General features: G+C 35.0%; 1 protein-coding gene across 4 annotated transcripts in view; it reads left to right on the forward strand.

Annotated features, from left to right (window-relative positions):
- RhoGEF64C (Rho guanine nucleotide exchange factor at 64C) overlaps nucleotides 1-22,820 on the forward strand; it is a 261,141-nt gene that overhangs the window by 104,504 nt on the left and 133,817 nt on the right. Inside the window, exon 1 of one of the 4 annotated variants that reach the window (XM_067094313.1) lies at nucleotides 20,207-20,348. The exons of the other annotated variants lie outside the window; for them this stretch is intronic. The gene's annotated coding sequence lies outside the window, so the exon portion shown is untranslated. Of the gene's footprint in view, nucleotides 1-20,206; nucleotides 20,349-22,820 lie in introns of those variants that run through there. 4 annotated transcript variants of the gene reach the window in all.

Genomic DNA, 22,820 nt, shown 5'->3' on the forward strand with positions numbered 1-22,820 from the left:
AGTATAATATGTGAAAGAAGCCTTCTTGAATATTTTACACGTGATTTTTCGTGTTGAGCCCAGTGTTTTTATAAGAATTTTGTACGAAATTTTCCCGTTACCCACAATTCCTTTCCAGCGTGTTCCTATGTCAGTCAGTAACGGTCTACTATGTCAGTTAGTAATGGTCCTCTAAAACCCTGTTTAGGTGATATTTTACGTGTTTTCTTATCAATTTCGTTGTATTCATTCCTCTTAGCAATGGGTCGTAGATTCTTTATGGCGCAAGCATATCTCTCCAGAGAGAATGTTGTAACGGTAAGTGGTCATGGTACTCAAGGTTGTTTTTGGTGAATACGTCTCTCGTTTTAATTCTCATGCAAGGTTTATGTACATGAGATTTGTCACTTGGAATAACGGTACTAATAACATGTTTTTGAGGTTGCTTCGCTTTTTTTGTGTTAACTAGAATTGCATTTACCACTGTATGTACATCAGTTTAAGCATGTACACTGATACGTAATCATAAAAAGTGTAAAGTTCCTTAGATTTCACTTGGAGGGAAGATGAAACTGAAATATTAGTGCTTTTGTTCTTATATGGAATCTTACATGGATGCTGTGAAAGCACTTTCTAGAATGATGTCTGCATAAAACGAAATTTCCACTGTACTATTTATTTTTACACGAAAAAATAATATGCGTGTTATTGTATTTGTTTGCGTTTATAAATGCATATATAGTGAAAATATGCTTGTTTCTGCTAAATTTCGGATTACAGGTATACAGGAGTTTCATAACAAATAGTTAATACCGTACAGGTACTACGTCTCAGTGGGTGTTCGGGGCTTATTTCTTAATAAAAATTAGATTTTATCTCCTAAATTAACTTGAGAGAGAGACGCATAGAACGGTGACATTCCGTTATGCATTCGGCAATTTCGTTGATTATTGTGACGTTCATTATTTAATTTATATTTTGATTATTCTATTCTCAGTTTACAGTCCTTGTCATCCTTTATTTCATAGTGTTGTGGTAACACATTTATATACATACACACACACATATATATATATATACATATATTATGTATATATGGTAAAAAATCAAAAGATGCACATGATTTGATTTCAGTAAAAGAAATGGACACTAACGATGCGTGAACAAACGTGGAAACGCCTGGCACAGAACTTCTGCCTATTTTCCTGTGGTATCCATGTGCGCACACACACACAAACACAAACACAAACACACACAAATATATATATATATATATATATATATATATATATATATATATATATAGTATTTATGTAAATATATATATATATATATATATATATATATATATATATATATATATATATATATATATATATATATATATATATAATGTGTGTGTATGGTGGGCGTATTGCGCATGTGTCTGTATAATCCCCTGCTTTGTTATACTCCTTATTTTCATGGTAATTTTCGTCTTTGGTCGGTTGCTTGCAAACAAGTCACGCGTAGATGCTTGGAATTCATTCCCTATTTGTTATTTTTGTACCTTCGACAATTTACCTACGGAGTGTTTTTAATTTTTGTTTTGATTGGCTCTTTTCCCATTGCTTCGCAAAATAAACTTTCCTTTCCCTCTTTCTTTACTTTTCATCACCCATTCTTTTGGTTACTTTTGTTTGTTGTTTGTGTAGGGGATTGCGGTGTTTGGGGTTAGTTTAAATTGGGGTTGTGTTGGGGGGGGGTGGGTGGAGGTCTTGTGGTGCAAACAATTCTCAAGTTCGACGACCTTGGCATGTATTGTTGATGACTCGTCGAGAACTTCTCTTGATGACGGTTTTTTCTTGAGTTTTATTGCGTGTATTGCCTCAAGAAAGCTCTGTTCGGTTTCTATAATAATTCGTGGACAAAGGTGTTTTCTCACCAGTCTTGCTAAGGGGCGTTATTGCAAAACATTGCATTTGCCGTGCGACGGTCTCGTTCAGTTGACGCTTTACGCAAGATAATTCTGGTTCATGATTTATGGGGGACGTATAGTATTCCTCGACGTGAAATAAGTATTGCTCTGAAACGTAATTCTATGGTATTTTTCCTGCCCTGAATACTGATGATTGATTCCATCCTCTTTTGCTATAGAACGATGATATGCATGATTGCATCTCTCATCAGGAGTCCATGGTGCGTATTAATACTCTCGTCTGATCTAAATTCCTTCTGGAGGCAATTTCACGTCGCGTGCTTTGTAAGAACATAACACAAAATTGTGTATGGACCCCCAAAGCCGCCCCCCCTACCCTCCTCACCCATCTTTACCCTTATTACTCCTATCTTGGATCTCGAAAGCCCCCCCCCTCCATCATTCCCCTTACTACTCCTATCCCCCCCCCCACTGCCTCCCATTTCTTTCTTGCGTAATTGGTCGAGTGGGGAGTTGGTCAAATTAGCTACTGCCTCATCGTGCACATAACTGTTCTTGAGGTCTCGGTCTTTTTTTTCAGTCACTTCAAGACCTGGAAAGAACGATCTTCTTTAAACTTTAAGACTTTCGAGTAATAGGTTTACTTTCTTGAGAAACTAGTTTATGATTTTTTTTTTATTTTAGAGAAAATGTGAATTAGTTCCACTGGGAAATATTGGAAGTTATTAGTTTCTATTTAGAAAAAAAGTTTCAATTCGCCATTATCATCCATTATTCAGTGGGAAGTGGATTAGAAAGTGTTACAGTGATTTGTGATGAGTAGATTAATAATAATAATAATTAATAATTATCAGTGTGTATATGAGTGAGGGAAAGGTACACAGAGTATACTCTTGTCTCTTATTAATTAAAATCATTTCGCTGCATGAGGACAAAGTATATAAAAAAAGAATCGCAATATCATAAAAAACAATTTCAGGTATTAACAGGGTTTCACTATAGCCATGTAAGCCAAAGCATTGACCGTTTTAATATTTACAAAGCAAATACAATATGCGAAAAAGAAATTCAAATTAACCCTTAGCAGAAATAAAGAAGAAAAATCACGTCACTCTACACTGATCGAATGTTTTGCGTTTATATGAGGAATCCGTACTGTCATTTAAAGCAAGCCTAGTGGCCAGCCGTAAAAATATTACCGATGTTGTAAAAGGCCATAATTATAGGAAAGTAGCAAACTGCAGTGTTCTTGTTGCCAAATTTTTTGGTCTTTGGAGATGTAAAAAATACCAAGCAAAACTAATTATACACCTCACCACAGTTATATCTCATTAGACACTCGCAGAGACCGCTCGCTGCATGACCCGTCTGCATTTATCAGTGACATAACGCCACATCAGTCGCAGGTATTACTGCTTCGAGTGACACGTCGTACAACGACGTGGACAAGCCCTAACATTCACTTTCCCTGTTGAAAGTAGTTATCAAGTTACGGTCACGTCATTCTCTCCGTTTTGCGCTTCGTCTGATTTGACAGAAATTCTACAATGAAGATATTCTCCGTCTGTTTAAAAATCCTTTTGTTGCTCGCGAAAAAAAAGTGGGTCGTTTGAATGTTAGTAGTTCATCGGATTTTGAAAAGATAGAAATAGCTGTTTGGATTGTCGTTACCTGGATGAAAGTGAGCTCAGATGATGCAAGACAAGCTTGGCAAGCGAAAGGCTAGGGGATTTTGAAGAACTTGCTTGTCATGTTAATTTCTTTGTTGTATATTTCAGAGGGAAGAAGAAGAGGAATCTAATACCTGAAATGCTAAAAGCTTAATTTTAAAAATCGACTCCATATCAGTGCTTGGACTTTGGACAGAAATTTTGATGGCGGCTGTAAATTGGAAGTTTTTGCATCTAACTAAAGTCATGATTTTTATATGATAAGTAGACCAAAATTAGCTCATAAAGAACAGGGACAGACAAAAGACAGTATAAAAATAGGATACTTACTGCATGCACATCACATACATTGAAAATAAGACAACTGGAGAGCGTCTCTTAGGTATTTGCTGGATAATCGTTTGGAGATTTGTTTAGAACTACCATAAAAGCGTTGAGTTGTATTCAGCCTGTTTATGATGTGTACAACAAGTTCTCGACGTATGTTTAGAACATGTTTTGCTGTAGGTAGACCCACCCTTAGACTTACCTATTTTGTATAATGACAACCGTGTATCCTAACCTGAAGTTGCAGAACTCTAGTAACACAGGGGAAAGGTAGAGTTTTCTTATGTAAGAAAGAACTTGTTGGACTAGGTGTGGGAAGTGGCAGGGTCGTAAATTGAAGTAGCTCTTTGGAACGGTACCTAAAATAATTTATAAAGCACTTAAGACAAGGCGGAGAACTCACGTAAGTAGAGTATAAGGTGGACAGGCTACATAAATATGAGAATAGCATTCACTTACTGCATCAGATATAAAGGAAAACACTTGCCGTACACAACACGATTCTAAGGCTAGAATTTTTTTAATATAAGGTCTAGAGGATCTACGTACGGGAAAAGGACTAGCGGCATACGAAACCACACCTACATTTTTAGTGGCGGACTTAACCGGATCTAGGTTCATGATGTGATTATTCGTGGATAGAGTTGATATTTGCGTCTAAGGCCAAAATTGTAATGGAGGTCATTGTTCATGTAATGGCTTCCTTGTGTTCAAGTGACGTGATGAGATTATGAAAATTCATCCGTCCTTTAGCAAGACTTTTCTGGAAGCTGGTTGGCGCTTTTCGACGGGGAAATTACTTTTCCATAACCGATGTGTTCTTTTGCTTAGAGCAACGTTTACCGTTGTTCCTTTCAAACACAAGTTTTAGTCTCTCTCTCTCTCTCTCTCTCTCTCTCTCTCTCTCTCTCTCTCTCTCTCTCTCTCTCTCTCTCTCTCTCATTAATAATTTTGTCGATTTATTTTGTTTTTCCTACTGCCCTGAGGGCTCCTTAATTTTAGACCAAACGCGTCAGACTCCATGAGGCTTGCATTCTGATGAGCTGTTCAAAGATATTTTTATCATAAGAGTTGCCGGCAGCTGCTGAATTAGTAGGTGCTAATCCCTCTTTACAATTTTGCAATGGTAGGAGACAAAGGTTGAAGATGACCGTGGAATGAGCTTGTGCTAATAAAAAGAAACAAAAGCTGAGAAGGCGTCGATCCCCGCAGCTGTCATTGGGATATTATGGCCAGTTTTTCTTGCCTGCCGTGAGTATACAATACATTTAGATGTGTTCAAGAATTTGGGCTGTCCAGCGCGGGTAAATAAATACACTTACATACCGACCAAGAATTTTACAAGAGAATAAGAAAAATTATAAATGTTACTTGAAAAAGTATATGATTAATCAGTGTATTTTCCTCGACGCATGTGATTTTGAAAAATGCAGAAAAAAGGAACTTCTTGAAAAGTTTGTAACGAGTTCTGGTACATATCTTTCCTTGGTTGAACTAGTGAATTTTATGGCGTTGGTAAATATTAGTGTACATGAAAACATGTTGGAATGTTACTAACACACTGAAATTCTCTCTCTCTCTCTCTCTCTCTCTCTCTCTCTCTCTCTCTCTCTCTCTCTCTCTCTCTCTCTCTCTACGCACACACATATATATTATATGATACATATACAATATATATATATATATATATATATATATATATATATGTGTGTGTGTGTGTGTGTGTGTGTGTGTGTGTGTGTGTGTGTGTGTGTGTGTGTGTGTGTGTATTTTCATTCAGCCGAAGCCAAAAAAATATATTAATAAAGCTGAAATTTTTTTTACAGCAAATTTAGGATAAAACATTGTGATTGTATATAAGCGAAACCAGATATACATATGGTATAAATCGCACAACAAATCTAATGACTAAATTGGAAAAGAATAGAAACAAGGGAAAATGGAAATAAGATATGAGGCAATAACATTAGAAAACAAGTATAAATAAAACTGTTTCTGCTGAAGTTACAGACATCGTATGGTGACGTCAGGGCGAGTGCCGTAAGATTTTGTTCTGACATATTACAACAGGTTTGAAGGTTACCTGACAGGCGACGTGATTAGCCTGCAGGTGAAGTGAGCGCATGTGTAGGCAGTGGCCGAATAATAAAAGGAATAATTTTTTTTCCAGCAAAATTGTGAAGATTTCGTCTTTATGTTTGCTGTTAAATTCGATGCTTGCTGAAGGAGGCAAAGAAAAAGTAAGGTTGTAGCACAAGGCCACCGTGCCTAATCCTTAGCTTTGCATGGCGTAAGTGGCATAAAATAGATGGTGTGCCCAGCCGAGATAGGTAAAGATTGATAGGGAACAAAAAAAAAAAAAGAAAAAAGAAGATGGAATCAGTTAGAGTAAAGAGAGAAGAATGGCCAGAGGAATTGTATTTTTTATGATCCCTCGAGACCTTGATCCATGGAAGGAGATATTGTTTAGTGATACTTATTTTTATTTGTGTGTAGATCAATTGGCAAATGTTTATGAATTTATGTGTGTCTTTTCGAGTATACTGTACATAATATTATGTTTATTTTCGTGCGTATATCACTCGTGAATCGGTCGCCACAAGAGATCTCAAGACTGTATGAATAGTGATCCAGATTATGTTTACTGAACGAGAGCGAACAATTTTTGCTTATATTCTATTCGGTCACAGAATACTGTTACACACACATATATATAATATATTACATTGTAAATATATATATAATTATATATATATATGTATGTATGTTTATATATATATATATATATATATATATATATATATATATATATATATATATATATATATATATATATATATAAAATTTATGTATATGTACATATATATGTGTGTGTGTTATAATTTGAATTGCCTGTCGTTGAGAAACAGTAGTTTATGTATTTAATTTATGGATGAATGTCGATATGTCAGACAATACTTCTCATTACCAGGTGCTCTTAATTAACATTTTTTTCCTTGACTAAACGTAAATTATGAATGTTCTCTCGTATATTCAGGTATTTTTATGTGGATATATTTACATTTTTAAATAAAACCCATCTTCAAGGAGACAGTAAAGTTGAAGAGCAAGGTGTTATCGGAGCCTAGGCCCGTGACACACTCGCTCGTGCGTGTGGAGGGTAAGGGTAACCCCTGGGTAACCCTGAAGAGGAAGGGCTAACTGAGAGGTGTTGGGTCGGGGTTGGATTATATGCAGATGGTACCTTCACGGTACCACGGCTTGTTTACGGTTGAGGGGAAAGCAGGGATACCATTTGGGGGAAGACGACCCGACTTGCAGTAAGAGGTAAGTAACGCCGTTACGTCATTCCTGGTAACAGAATCTGGTAACATATAATACATGTGTACTTACTTAAAAGAACATTATAAATAAAGATGGTGTGTACTGCAATTGCATTGTCAGCAATTTCTTCAATTGTTTGACCTGTTATTCTGACATCTGGGGTGGGGAAGTTTCGAGCATGGAAGGGATCTTATTTCTGTATTTTGATAACGCAGTCTCTCTCTCTCTCTCTCTCTCTCTCTCTCTCTCTCTCTCTCTCTCTCTCTCGCTTTTCTTAGTATGCTCTAGATCCTATGGCTATGGACATTGTAGGCGTTACCAAAGTGTATTTGTTGCGTCCCTTCCTTCCCCTGGTGTACACACTTTGTAGGCTTTTACTTCTCCTTCATTCCCGTATCCTTTCTTCAGTCTTGCTGTCCAGCCTCTCTAGTTTCTACTTAATAGAGCCTTGACCTTCATCTCCTTTACTTTCTGGGTCTGTTTACCTTGCTGTCCAACCACTGCAGCTCCTTTTCACTGTCTTAAGAGCTGAATGGCCGAAAGTGCCCCAGTGCTAATCTTAACTGCCTAAATTGGATGAATTTGGTAGAAACGAATTACGTCGCTGAAAAAAAAAAACACTCACTTACATTGGGAAGATGAATAATTCTTTATACGTAGGTGTCTAAAGAAGAGATAGTCCCTTGGTACTCCGTCTACATTTCTAGTGTTATATTTAGACTTCTAACATATGATTTCTAAAACCTCTGAAAATTTAATGCGCACGACTAGACCGGAAATTCATGCATCTGTGTCGGCTTTCTAAACGCTCAGCCTCACGTTCTTCGACCTTGTCATGGTATTGCAATTTGTCGAGTCTTGAGGAGTTTGTCTCCTTCCGTGTTTTCAGACTCGTATGATTCTATTATTTTCTTGTTGAAGAATTGGATCTGTCATATATGAATATCATGGATGTAGTGAAATTTGAGTGTTCCTTTGTTTTTCACCAATTTATATATATATATATATATATATATATATATATATATATATATATATATATATATATATATATGATGTGAGTCAAAACTTTATTTCTGTTCCACGTGTGATTGTGTTGATTATTTCTATATATATACACACACACACACACACACACACACACACACACACACATATATATATATATATATATATATATACATATATATATATATATATATATATATATATATATATATATATATATATATAATGTACAGGATGGTAATCAAAGGATTAAAGAAGGCAGCATACGGAATTGGAAAAGAAAAGGGTCTTTAATCCACTCCCCCACACATATATACATACAGCTGGACTACGTGTCTGGCCTATTACGGATACGTGACAATGAGGACTGTTAATCCTAGAAAGCTTGTAACTTTTCTTGAATAAAAATCTCCGCTAGATACCATCCAGTTTTAATGAGGTCCTGTTAGTAATTGTATTAATGCACAGAACAATATTATTGTGTACGTGATAAAGGTAACAAATATGTATGTTATATATATATATATATATATATATATATATATATATATATATATATATATATATATATATATATATATATATATATTATATGTATACATATATACATATATATACATATATATACATATATATATATACATATATATATATATATATATATATATATATATATATATATATATATATATATATAGATAGATAGATAGATAAATAGATAGATTACACGCCCAGTATTTCAGTATTGTAGTTCCAACGAGAACCGTAAAACGTGAATTTGGACCAGTTTTACTACCAATAGTTATGAAACTTATTTTAAAAATTCTCCATGTCTGACCTCGAAAAGGTATAGTTACCGAGAAACTGGTAAAAGGCAAAAGTGATAACTGTTGTGTGCTTTTGTGTGTCGTCATATTTGTGACGTAGTATTTTTCAGGCATTTTGAAATTTGTCTGTCTTTATTACTGCGACATTTTAACCAGTTTCTTATGTATTGTTTAGCTAAGTTTAAGGGCCCTTCGACCAGATAGGACACAACATCTGTAATTAGAAAGATGGCAGAATATAAGATTGAATATAATCATAAAAATTCTCTGTAATAAATATGGCGACATAAACAAACAAACAAAAGTTATAATTTCTGCATCATACCAAATCATATATATATATATGTGTGTGTGTGTGTGTGTGTATACATATATATATGTGTGTGTATTTGTATGTATATATATATATATATATATATATATATATATAATAATAATAATAATAATAATAAGAGAAAGAGAGAGAGAGCTTTTTGATTGATAAATGACACCTGTCTCAACAAGACGTACTTGATTGGTATAGCATAATAATATTACGAGAGGCTGTCATATGACAGCTAAATGACTATCATTTGCATGTGACAGCTGGTGCTGATCGCTGATAAAAAATAAAAGACATTCATGCGCAGTTACGCGCTGTTGCTTTTACCGGTTGGCTTGACTAAACGGGCTCATTGCTTCATTCTTTCAGTAGAGCTTGATTAAAAGAGTCCAGTTCATTTAGATTTTCTATAAGGAGAATTACTTTTTATGATGGAGAAAGTTGCTTTTGTATCTTCAGTTGCAGAGTTATATCATTGATGTCCACAAGATTTGTAATTGATTTTTTTTAAGAGCAAGTTCTTAATGCATTCCCCGCATTCGAATTTCTTGATATCACTGATGATATATCTATACCGTTGTAAGTATTCTCAAAGGTGCAGTGGGCTGTTGTTCTTTAGGATGGTCACATAGCTCGACTGTGACTATGTGAACATCCTAAGAACAACAGTACCTTTAAGAATACTCATAATGTTATGGATGCAGCCTCGATATCAAGATATCAGAATACAGGAAATACGGTATGAAATAAATTTTCAACATAATTAATTACAAATCTTGTGACTATCAGTGAGATACTTTTCGCCAGTATGTTTGTGTTATAGGCACAGATTTAGATTATAAATAGTTTTGTTTTAATTTTTGAAACGTAATTGTCGAATGACGGGAAGGTGGTAAACCCCATGGCAGATAGATGGTCTTATTATTAAATATTCAATTTTTTTTATCACATAAGTAATCAAGAGGCTCTGAGTGAATTTTACCGTTAATTACAGCCTTAGGAAAGTGAGGTTTGTGGAGGAAGAAAAACAGAGTAATGTAAAACAAATTATACTTTAATTAAGGTGAGATAAAAAGCGATGTAGATGATACAGTCAGAATTTTTTTTATTTATATGCTTAGGTTCGTTGAAGAAAATTAAAGATATATGAAAAGATTAACTGCTGTTAAAGGTATACGATGACAGTCATTTGCCAAGTAATAGTTTATGTTATGACACGGCATTGTACCTTACTGTTAGACCACATTAAAAAGGGAACGATTTAAAAGTAACCAGCGAAGTTGGCAACATCTTGTGAAAGGCTCTTGGTGTTCAGCTCAGTTACGAAGTCTTGGCCAAAGTCGTGCGTGACACAGGGTACAGCTTCTCCTCTTCCGGTTCGTCGTATTCTTATCTCAAGACCATGAATGCTTTCTCTGGGCATTACTAAAGGGTGCTTGCAGCGTCCCTTCGCCCCCTACCAGCACCCACATTTTAGCCTTTTACTGTACCTCCATTCCCGCTTTCTTTCTTCAGTCTTGCAGTCTAGCCTCTTTAACTTTTACTTCTTAGTGCAAATGTGGTGTATTCTCCAAATTCCATTTTTAGAACCTTGTACTTCATTTTGATTTTCTGGATTTCTTTCTCTTACTATTCAACCACGGCAACTCCTCTTTTTCGCTGTTTTAAGCTCTGAATGACCGAAAGTGCTCTAGTGCTACGCTTGAAAGCACAAATTTTAACAAATCTAATCATATTGGACTAATAGTGGGATAGCCATGTTGATGTCGTGATTGGCTTAATGTAAGGACATTGCTCAGTGTGCCTAGCAAGTATTCCAGTTTCTTCGTGATTACCACAAGTTTAAGATACTTTATAATTTCAGTTGCGTGGAGAACAGTGGGTATTTATTCAAACTTATCTGCTGTTGAAGTTTTTTATATGAAAATATTATCTCTTCTTCTCCGTATGATGAAGATGATAGGTGATCTAGAATAGATAACTAGAATAGTTGCATTATCAAACTTAGAGAGAGAGAGAGAGAGAGAGAGAGAGAGAGAGAGAGAGAGAGTCGATAAAAAGGATTATGATTGACCTTTGATATATTAGGATCTTGCTTAAAATTAAGATGTATAATTGAGTTTTGTTCCCAAGAATGAACGGAAGGAAATATGTCATTGTAAACGAACTGTTTCTGTGCACAGTCGTCTGTATGAGTGATCCTATAAGATTAATATCTGATAATTTTCTGTATGAAAGGAAATTTATTACCAAACACTAGAAATCTTTAATGGAGACTTACAAGAACTGAGTCCGTCTGCTATATATATATATATATATATATATATATATATATATATATATATATATATATATATATATATATACACATACACATATACATATATATATATATATATATATATATATATATATATATATATATATATATATAGCTTGCAAGATGTATTTGTCTTTGATATAAAACGCTTTGCATTATCATTGCAGTCTAAGTGTAGGATATTTCGTAAAGGAAACCTTGAAGGATCATTATAGTGTTGTTAGGTTTTGCAGTGCTGATCCTTCACCCTAGGAATGCGCTCACTCGCACAGACTGACCCAGAACAGAAGGTATTGTTATAGCAATCATGTCAGTGATTTACTTTGTGCTGGGTGAATCAAGTCTTTGGTGTTGTCATTGCAGAAGTCGGGCGGTTATGACCATAAACAAGTAAAAAAGGCCCCGAAGTTTCTTCGGCGCAGTCGGGTTTTCTTTATAGCGTATAATGCTGCATGACACTCTCAGCCGCGGCCCATGAAACTTTCAGCTACGGCCCGGTGGTGGCCTGTGTTGTTGGCACCTAAGGTCCCGTTGCTAGGTAACCAATTGGTTCTTAGCCACGTAAAATAAATGTGATCCTTCGGGCCAGCCATAGGAGAGCTGTTAATTAGCTCAGTGGTCTAGTTAAACTAAGATATACTTAACTTTTTTATAGCGGTGCCAGACGCACGATCAATGCTAACTTTAACCTTAAATAAAAAAATACTGAGGCTAGAGGGCTGCAATTTTGTATGTTTGATGATTGGAAGGTGGATGATCAACATACCACTTTACAGCCCTCCAGCTTCAGTAGTTTTTAAAGTCTGAGGGCGGACAAATTGCCATCTCAATAGTTTTTTTACGGAACACTAAAGAGGTCTGTCAATTTAGTCACGGATCTTTTTCTTATCTAAGGTACTTGAAGTCTTGGAAGATTGTCTTCCTCTCTGATTTGATATCTTTCGCTTTATCTGTAGGTCAATACATATTAGACAGACACATAAGTAGTTATCTTACTCGGAATGCTGTATGTATGACTAGACTAGCGTAGAGTTGATGGATATAGTCGGATTGTTAAATATATATATATATATATATATATATATATATATATATATATATATATATATATATATATATATATATTGTGTAAGTGTGTTTGTGTATATGTATAGCGGAAAAACGGCAGGAAATATGTAAAATAGAAAACTAAGTGTCCAACGTTTTAATTAACACTATGTACCGTAAAGATTTTACATATTCCAAATAGGCACTTGGTACTTGAGCTTATATTTTTTCAATCCATAGTAGTTTTTGTGCTTGTCCATTAGTCACGTCTAATTAAAGAGTGATTGTACATACACACACACACACACACACTTATCTACACACACACACACACACACACACACACACATATATATATATATATATATATATATATATATATATATATATATATATATATATATATATATATATATAGCTTTACATACTAGTTTGTTTTATATCCGTTTACTGTACCTGTATTTGCATCCGTTTCATGTTGTAATTCATGATCCGTTTGTCGATTGAGGAAAAAGAAAATATTCTATGTATAGCTTTTCAAATACTTGAGCGTCATGACTGTCACTTTAGAGGAATATGATGTTTCAGCACTTCGGCATTTCGTGAATTGTTTGCTTCAGGATTCTTGGACTGTTGAGAAACGATCTTGATCATGACGTTGCCATTTATCAGATTGTTGTGACTTGTGCATTTTCTTCTCCGCTTTGCTTTGATATTATGGGTTCAGTCTTCATTGCAGTGATGGCATTATATGTTGGTATAATTAAAGGCGTTGTCATAAAATTGTTTCGTAGCATATTCCAGCATATTTGTCACATAACGTCCTCCCGAGTACCCAACATTTTCGTGTAATGCTACCAAACGCTTGACGATGCGCTTAACTTCATATTTACCATGCACCTTGGCTAATAGATGCAGCAGGTACCAGAAAAAATGTGTACATGTGGCACCAACTGTAGAGACTAAATGTTCAGCCAGTGAAAAGAATTTTTTCAAGCTGAGAGAGACTCATTGAAGTTGAAAAGCTTCGAAATCCGTTATTCTCTCTGCGTCATGAGAGCAGGTGGAAGGCTAGCGTGCTTATTCTGATGCATCTAGCCAATGACAGAGGGCGAGGGATATCTCATACTTCGGCTTGCATAACTCTCCATATACCATCTTGTAGATCTTCCTTGCCAGTATCAGTTTCGTAATTAATATATACTTTTATTTAAATTTTTTTCCATCTTGAATACGTTCCAGGTAATTTATAATAAGCCTTGGCAATGTTCAGATTGCGTCATGTGTCAGAATACCGAAATTCTTACCACGCATTAAGAATTGTTGACAGGATGATACAAGCGAAGGAGCAAGCCGGTTTAGCTGTGTTTGCCGCGTGATAGCCATAAATAACGATGAAACCACCTATCGGATGTGTGTATTACTGACGAAGAAGACTTAGATGGGCAGCCCCTTACACACACACACACACACATACACACACAGATCACTCACACACAGACAGCAGTATGTCTTACGAAAATTTGGAGAACCGTCATGAAGAGAGAGAGAGAGAGAGAGAGAGAGAGAGAGAGAGAGAGAGAGAGAGAGAGAGAGAGAGATTTTAGTGGCGGATCTTGTAATTTAACAAAGAGAAGTGGTAGTCATTGCTATTTTTCTCTCAAGACGTACAATTGTCTCCAAATTTGTTTTTCTCCGAATAACATGAATTAATGGATTGAATTGATTATATTTATTCACCTACGTGTCGGGTTTAACCAGTTTGCCAGTCTATCAATAAGTTTGATGTTTTCTTCGTTCTTAATGCGTTAACATACAGTTGCTTTCCCAGTGAACACATGTAGTTAGCATAAATGGTTAATAATTGCAACAATTTAGCTATTATCATTACAGATTTTAATCGTTCTCTGTGTGATCAAATGAGAGAGCCCAGTTCAAGACAAGTGTAATTACGTAATTGCATCCCCGGATGCCTGGGCGCTTTAAAAATGCTTTTAGTGCCCAGAGTGGGTTTGACTTGAAAATTCGGCGTTCTTGTGGTTAGGGCGGAATTGCAAACAGCAACAGAAGCATGACCTAAGTGGCTACGGTGTCTGCTTCTTCTGCTTGCAATGATTTGGACTGCAATGATCTCGCTCCTTTTTCTTTCATGTACTTCTTTTTATCATCATTTGAATTGAAATGTTCCTCACTCATTTGACGTTAGCCCGGGGGACAACGAAGTGTTTGTTTTCGAGCACTGACCCTTTCCTCCAAAATGATGAACTGCAGTTCTCTTCCAGTAGAGATGAAATAAAAACAAAAAATTTGTTCCACAAACAACGAAATGCAGGTTTTCTCCAGAAAGATGAAATGCAGTTTTGCCTCCATGAATAATGACAAGCAGTAATTATGGAGCATATTTACAAAGACTCACGCAGAACAGTCGTGTAAATCAAGCTCATCGGCTTTTCCGATTTGCTCAATTGTGCTACATTTTGACCCCGACTCACTCTCATTGTTATTTTCCGTTTCTCAACATCACCTCAGTGGTAGATTTTACATTCATCCAGAGGTAATGTCCGTGACTTGACTGTTCGAGCCCTTACTTCAAGGTGATGTCACCTCTGTAAACGAAGACCTTTTTAGACCGAACCCCCTTCCCACACAGTATCGCTACCTTCTCTTTGCCAAATCTCCTTTAAATGAAATAACGGCAGTTCAGCTTTTGACAGACTTTCTATCTCATGTGAACTTATAAGAGATCATTTTGGGCTTCGGCCAGTTGACGATCTGCCAGTGGTCGATCGACCGTTAGGATATAACGATTTATTTTTAAATTGATATTAACTTTGATTTTCTTGGGGAATCTTGAGTTTTTTTGCGTGTGTGTTTTTCAATTTGAATTCCAATTTATATCGTGATTTTCTGCCGGAGTCACGCACGCATGTTATTCATGCAATTGTCTTATGTTTGCTGATGACTCCCACACGACTTCAAAATTCACCAAAGTCATTTAGCCATCGTCATTATTCTTATGACCGAAATCGTCATTCCTGGTCATATCAGCAGTCTGGGAAAACTCACGCACCTTTGGATTTATTATTATTATTATTATTATTATTATTATTATTATTATTATTATTATTATTATTATTATTATTATTATTATTAAGGCAAGATGTAGCCATGGCTTGAAAAAAATTCTTCAAGCCCAAGGGTTTCTAAAGGAAACGCAGACCAGTACAGAAAAAATACTTTGGTAAAGAATAAATAATAAAAGAGAAAAAAAAATTTTTTTTCAACAAAATTTGAAACTAGGCCATGAGTGCTGTCCAATAAAAAAAACTTTTTACTCAGTATGATATTCCGAAGTTTCAAAAATTCAGCTTCATGGTTGATTTTCTTGATACAAGGACATGGTAGTCTTTAGTCTAGAATAAATAAGTTAAAGTAGCTTCCTTTATCCCAACCTTTGTGGAAAAAGTGCCAGATGATATGATATGGTCTTATTCTCTCTAACGATAATTTCAAGATTACAAATTGTGGTTTTTAAAAACTTCGGACACAGCTGTGTTTTAAGATTTAAAAACTTCGGACACAGCTGTGTTTTAAGACTTCGCCATACGAATCACCATCGACTTCAGTATTGCGGTTATTCAAGGAGGAAAATACGTTGTTACCGCGAGAGCTGTCGAGAAAGTTACCTAGTATGTAAGCGAGATTCACTCTTTTAAAACTCCTCTGATATTTGATCGTCCTTGTGTTACTTTCATCTTTATGAGCAATCTCAAATGTCAGTTAAGTATACTGATATTTATGTACAGGAGGACAGTCGGTTACATTTAGAGTTGTTCAGTATTTCTTGTTAGATGAAGCTGGCCTTATGCTGGCACGAGATTTTGCTCTTTTGAACTGAGATTATCCATTACCTTTGACCTTATTAAGTATCTGCCATTTTTGGATACGAAGTTAATACCTCCTTTGTTTAGTTTTGGTTGGTTCTTGACCAGTCAAGTACTTTAAATGTATAATGGGAAATGAATGTGTCAATTGTTTGTCGGTACACGAAATGTCAGTTACTACGAGTTGCGGCAGGTGAAAACGTTAGATGTCAGTTTGACCTGGTTTAACGTTCTTTTGTAAGTTGGTGTTATAGTCCCGTCAGAATAGCGGTCTGACTTTAAGGGTAATAAGAAAACGCAACAGGAAGCCTCCAGGTTGTGTCGAGTTCCCTCGTTCCTCTTAAACGAAAACGGCATGGCCTTGACAGACCCATTTGGTATGCATAGTTTGCCCATCATATGTAATATCACTTATACGGATTGATGCAGCTGTCACTACCCCTTTTATCAAGACTAGTCATCTCGCCACTCTCAGGGGGGCTTGCTGCACTCATCTCCATTCGAGGGTCTTTTTCCTTAATACTGAAGGTGAATGAATCTTAGAATTATGCTCCTTGAAGTCCGATCACGACTTCCTATTAGCTTAGAAGACAGTCTTAGATAAACGCTCATACACACACACACACACAGTCATATGTAAATACTTACAAATACTTTCAAAATCAGGACGATAAATTTGATTGTCACTACCGGTAGAAGTGCGTTACTAATAGGTAATGAATCTAAAATGTACATAATGTTTCTATCTGACTCACATACAATAAATAATCTTTATGAGAAAATAAAGGGAAATTAAAATTTTCCATTCCAGATTTTTCCTCTTATCATTGCCTGACGTAAGTAACATGTGAAGGTGTTAAACAATTCAGTTTCATGGATTACAGAATACATTTGCTTTATGCATTTCTCGTTATTATTTGTTTGCTACTTTAAAAGACGGGAATATTTCTGTCGATTACGTACTCTGAAGCAGTTTGTTTGTACTATATATTCGTCATCTGTGTTCTGTTTAAATTATTTTACTTTGAGTGCACGTAATCATCACTTGACTTTGGCACTATGGAACGAACGAAGTAATGATTAACATCGTAATTTTTACTGTACAGTGACAAATTCTCTCTCTCTCTCTCTCTCTCTCTCTCTCTCTCTCTCTCTCTCTCTCTCTCTCTCTCTCTCTCTCTCTTATAGGCTGCAATGACCATTTTATAAGTTTACAACATGTTAGAAAGCCTCTGTTTCAAGTAACTAGATAGATTAAAAACAAGAGGTTTCGGTGAAGGATCGTTTAGCGAAGGAATGAATGTTTATAGTTAAATGTGGAGATTGTATTAATCCCTTTTTTGTTTTTAAAATTCCTCTCATCGAAAGAAAACTATATCCAGATATCATTGGAAGGAAAATTAGCCTTTGTGGTTAATGATTTAAATTTTATTTAACTCTCATGTTTTGATGTAGGAAACCCTTTGTAATCACTGCACAATTTATTTTAATGTTGTCTTCGCATGTGACTTCATAATAGTCGTTATTTTAGCATATGGCATTGAATCGACTGCATTTTAACTTTCTTTCAATTTGAATGCTGCATTTTTGGAATGGGTGTGTAACATATTAATAAGCAGTTTACTTATTTGGAACACCGATATTTTGTTCAGGGCAAACCCAGTTTGCGGAAAAGGGGCGATAGTATACAGAAAGTAGCCTTCAGTGTACTTAGAAGGGTGTCCGTATATAGAAATTGTTTCTTGGTGGTTCCATACTGCACAAGTGCTCCTCCTTTGTACTTTTTTAAAACTTGAGCAGCTGATATTTTTATTTTAGTTTTACCAGTCTGCGTTTTGTCATTGCACCCAAATTACCGTTAGACTTTGGTGAACCGGGATCACCTGCCTCTCTTGATTTGCTCGTGATGCTTGTGCGGCCGGAATATATTCTTTTTCCTGTGGTTATGTGTTCATTATATGCCTTCCGAATCAGAGTCGGAGAGTTACTTGCAAATTGTAAACCGTACAGTATATATACATACATATATATATATATGTAATTAAATAAATATATATATATATATATATATATATATATATATATATATATATATATATATATTTATTATATATATATATATATATATATATATATATATATATATATATATATATATATATATATATAAACACACCCACACACATTATATACTGTATGTGTGTGTGTATGTATATATATATATATATATATATATATATATATATATATATATATATATATATATATATATATATATATATATATATATATATATATATACAGTATATATTTATATATACATAAATGAGAGAGAGAGAGAGAGAGAGAGAGAGAGAGAGAGAGAGAGAGAGAGAGAGAGAGAGAGAGAGACATTCATTCGTTTTCCATAATTACTCAGGGTTCGAAAAAATGAGCGCAGAAGTGATCTGTTCTCTTTCAAGTTGCTCGTTGCAGTTCGTTGTGCAACTGTGGTTGTTATTTTTCTTCTAAATTGCGCTTTACCTAGGGTTTATAGATAATTTCGGATTCTAGTGAAAGAATACCTGCCCAGGTGAAGGCAAGAGAAATATCTAGTTTTGCATATATGCAAAAAGAACCCCAGGAGACCGATGCGATGCCAAATGTCGATGACCTTTTGTTTTTAGTAATGGTGCTGAGGTTTCTTTGAAAGTATAAATTCCCGTTTTTATTTACTTCAGCATATTTGTTTCTGTACATACATTTTCTCCGCAACACTAAGTGTTCTGGCATATTCTAGAAATGCAGGTTAAGAGGACAAAATTATTTCTGAAGTAGGTATACGGCAAGGGGAGCGTCTAGAGACCTCTCAGAATAAGGGTTTAACATTCGCATAGAAGACTCCAGGGTCATATAATTAGATTTCCTAAACTGAAGTGGGTGGAGTCGAGTTGAATACAATACCCGTCTCATGTTCCGCCGTTTGGTAGGCTTGAGATACCTTTCCATTTGATAAGTAGACAAAGGACTTTGAGTACAAGTTCACATTTTTATATTTCTCTTAAAATTCACATCGAATTTGACTTCAGGTGATAATGCGTTGAGATCTTTCAATTCTTAGTTAAGCCAATTCTGTTTTAAATTGTTTTAGTGTTTTTATTTCTTTCTTTATTTCAGTCCTTTTTTCCTGCTTCCAACACAAACACACACACTTATGTAATATATATATATATATATATATATATATATATATATATATATATATATATGTATATATATATATATATATATATATATATATATATATATATATATATATGTGTGTGTGTGTGTGTGTGGGAAGCAGAAAAAACGACTGGACATAAGAAAGAGATGAAAACACTATAACAATGTAATACAGAATTGGCCTAACTATATGTATATATATATATACAGTATATTTACTGTATATATATTTATTTGTATGTATGTGTGTGTTTGTTTCTAAGATTTAAGATTATTTTGTTATTCGAAATTTTGATCATCAGAAATTAATTAATTTTTGGAATATTTGTCATGCAGTGAATTTCTAGTGGTTAAACCTTTCTCTCCCTCTCTTCAGACAGGTATGTTGGTAGATGTGTGTCAACATGAGTCACCTTCATCATTGATCAGAGAATTTGCAATGTTATGGTAAACCTGGCTATCGTATATGTTAAGCGTATAATCTTCGTTGGCGACATTACTTTCACTTTAGATGAAAAGTAAGTTTACTCGAGTTTTTACTTGTTTACTGAAGCATTACTCTCTCTTGATTTAATGTTGTCTTATATCTCACTATAGCAGCCATCTGTGCTGTTTTTATCTAGATACGTGTCTTTCTGTGTATTAATCATTATGCCATCAGTGTTCATTTCCCGAACAATTGATGTTCAGTAATAGTTTTATAGATTTACTGTGAACCATGGTATCGTTTTATATTAATATTTTAAGATTAAACTTTTTTAAGAAACCAGCTAACATGCCATTAACCTCCTGAAGAAATTTCCAGAGAAGAGAATAACCATCTGTGGAAAAAAGAAATGTAGTAAAAATTAACGTGTGATTGATAGTAAGTAAGTTTAATATAAAAAAAGCGTGCCTCAGGGGCATAAAAATGTCTAGAAGAAAAAAAGGGCTTTTTATGATTTGTAGAGCCATTTTGAGGAAAGTCAAAAGTAGTCATAAATGTACAGAAGGAAACTTATTGCGAGGAGAGAGAGAGAGAGAGAGAGAGAGAGAGAGAGAGAGAGAGAGAGAGAGAGAGAGAGAGAGAGAGAGAAAATTAGTCATAAATGTACAGAAGGAAACTTATTTGAGAAGAAGAGAGAGAGAGAGAGAGAGAGAGAGAGAGAGAGAGAGAGAGAGAGAGAGAGAGAGAGAGAGAGATTACATGTTATTGGAGGGACTGGAAAGAAATTTACAATGTAGTTTTAAATTACGATGCACAGTCCAGAAGTGCAGTTTACGACCGTATAGTACTGTAAATGTAAGTTGAAGGAAAGAGCATTACTAAGTAGAGAGTGAAAATGATACTTTGATATACAGATAGTTTAAGAATGAACATAGTCATTAGGAATTATGAAAATAGTGTAGGTACGTTTACTCCATGGTACTGTGAGTACTAGGTAGAAATCCTGATTTATGTGTACTGTAGTTTACCCTCAGATTACGTGAAAATACGCTGATGTTTCTATAGCCGCTGACTAGCTTTTCAAACTGAAGTTTACTTTTCGTATTAAAAATTTATGCTAAATTATGAAAAAGCTATATTTATGAATAATAATAATAATAATAATAATAATAATAATAATAATAATAATAATAATAATAATAATAATAATAATAATAATAATAATAATAACAACATAGTTGAAATGTAGTGACCTATAGGGGATGAAGCTAAAATGTGTTCGTAACATCCCCCTCCCCCTTACCTACCTCTCAGTCATTTTCCACCCCCCAACTCTCTCTTGCATAACGTATTTGATTACTTATAAAAGCAATTATCTTATGATGCCTGAGAATACCTTCACTCGGTTCCCACATCTTGTACCTCTCATCTCTCCATATCTGCTCTTCCCCCCCCCCCCTTCCCTTTTCCTTCTACACATTGCTCTCTTCATCCCATCTAGAACCTTAGATAAACAATAGCATTTTCGCACCTACTGTGACCGTCCTCATTAAATGGCCTGCCACATCATCTCTATCTCCCCATTACGGCCCTTCGTGAGAGAGGATGGAATGGGTCATTAAAGGCGCTGTCAGATAAGGGTAAAAAAGAATAAACGTTTTGCTGGAACGGTTTCTCTCTGGGGTCAGCTGGAGAAGAAGAGTTCAATTCGTGACGGGGTTGATTGTCATTCCTATTATATGGGTGCATTTGTACGTCGAAATATAATGTTGCAGTTGTGATGGCTTATTCTTTTACGCGTGATGGTGTGCATAGGTAACCTTACTTCAGTAAGCACCCACTAGTGAATTTGGGGAATGAATTGAAGTTGGTTGTCAGTTTCCACTTCACTTGAAATCACATATACACCGTTCTATTAGATTAATATAGCATTGCTTGAATACATATGAAAACTAATACCTCTTAAACAGACAGGTTAAATTGACAGAAGGATCCACTAAGGAAACAAGAGGTTATAAATTGCTGTTTACTTCGAGTTTTCAATTGTTGTTTTCTTTTTCACTCACTCGCGCGCATGCGCGCGCACAGGTACACACCACAAAATCATCTGAGTTTCAGAAAACTATGGGGAAGAAATTTCAGAGATTCCATACATCACAAATCAAAACTTAAAAAGGATGGTGGTATCTGATCATGACTGCTTGGCACCGAAAAAGGCGGTTTGGGAAAAACTGAAGATTCGACGTAATATCGTATCTGGATTTTCTTCCTATGAAATCATACTTGTCATACATAATGTCACCCCTGATAATGCACGTTCTAGTCTCGACATTTCTTTGTTTAACGTTGAGTTCTTACATTGTTACCCTTTTTATCCTATGCTATTCATGATATTACTGTCTTTTCTTACTTTGGTTATTGCATAATCCGCATAATATCCAGTAAAATAAAAACTCTTTACAGTTTAATAGGACGCTGTCCTTGATTTCCAGTCAAAGCAATGTTTAGATTCATGGTGCTGTCATCTGAGGTTTACAGTAGGCAGTAAAAATTAGTGTTTATT

This window comes from Macrobrachium rosenbergii, chromosome 50, assembly GCF_040412425.1.
Source record: "Macrobrachium rosenbergii isolate ZJJX-2024 chromosome 50, ASM4041242v1, whole genome shotgun sequence".
Taxonomy (NCBI): Eukaryota; Metazoa; Arthropoda; class Malacostraca; order Decapoda; family Palaemonidae; genus Macrobrachium; species Macrobrachium rosenbergii.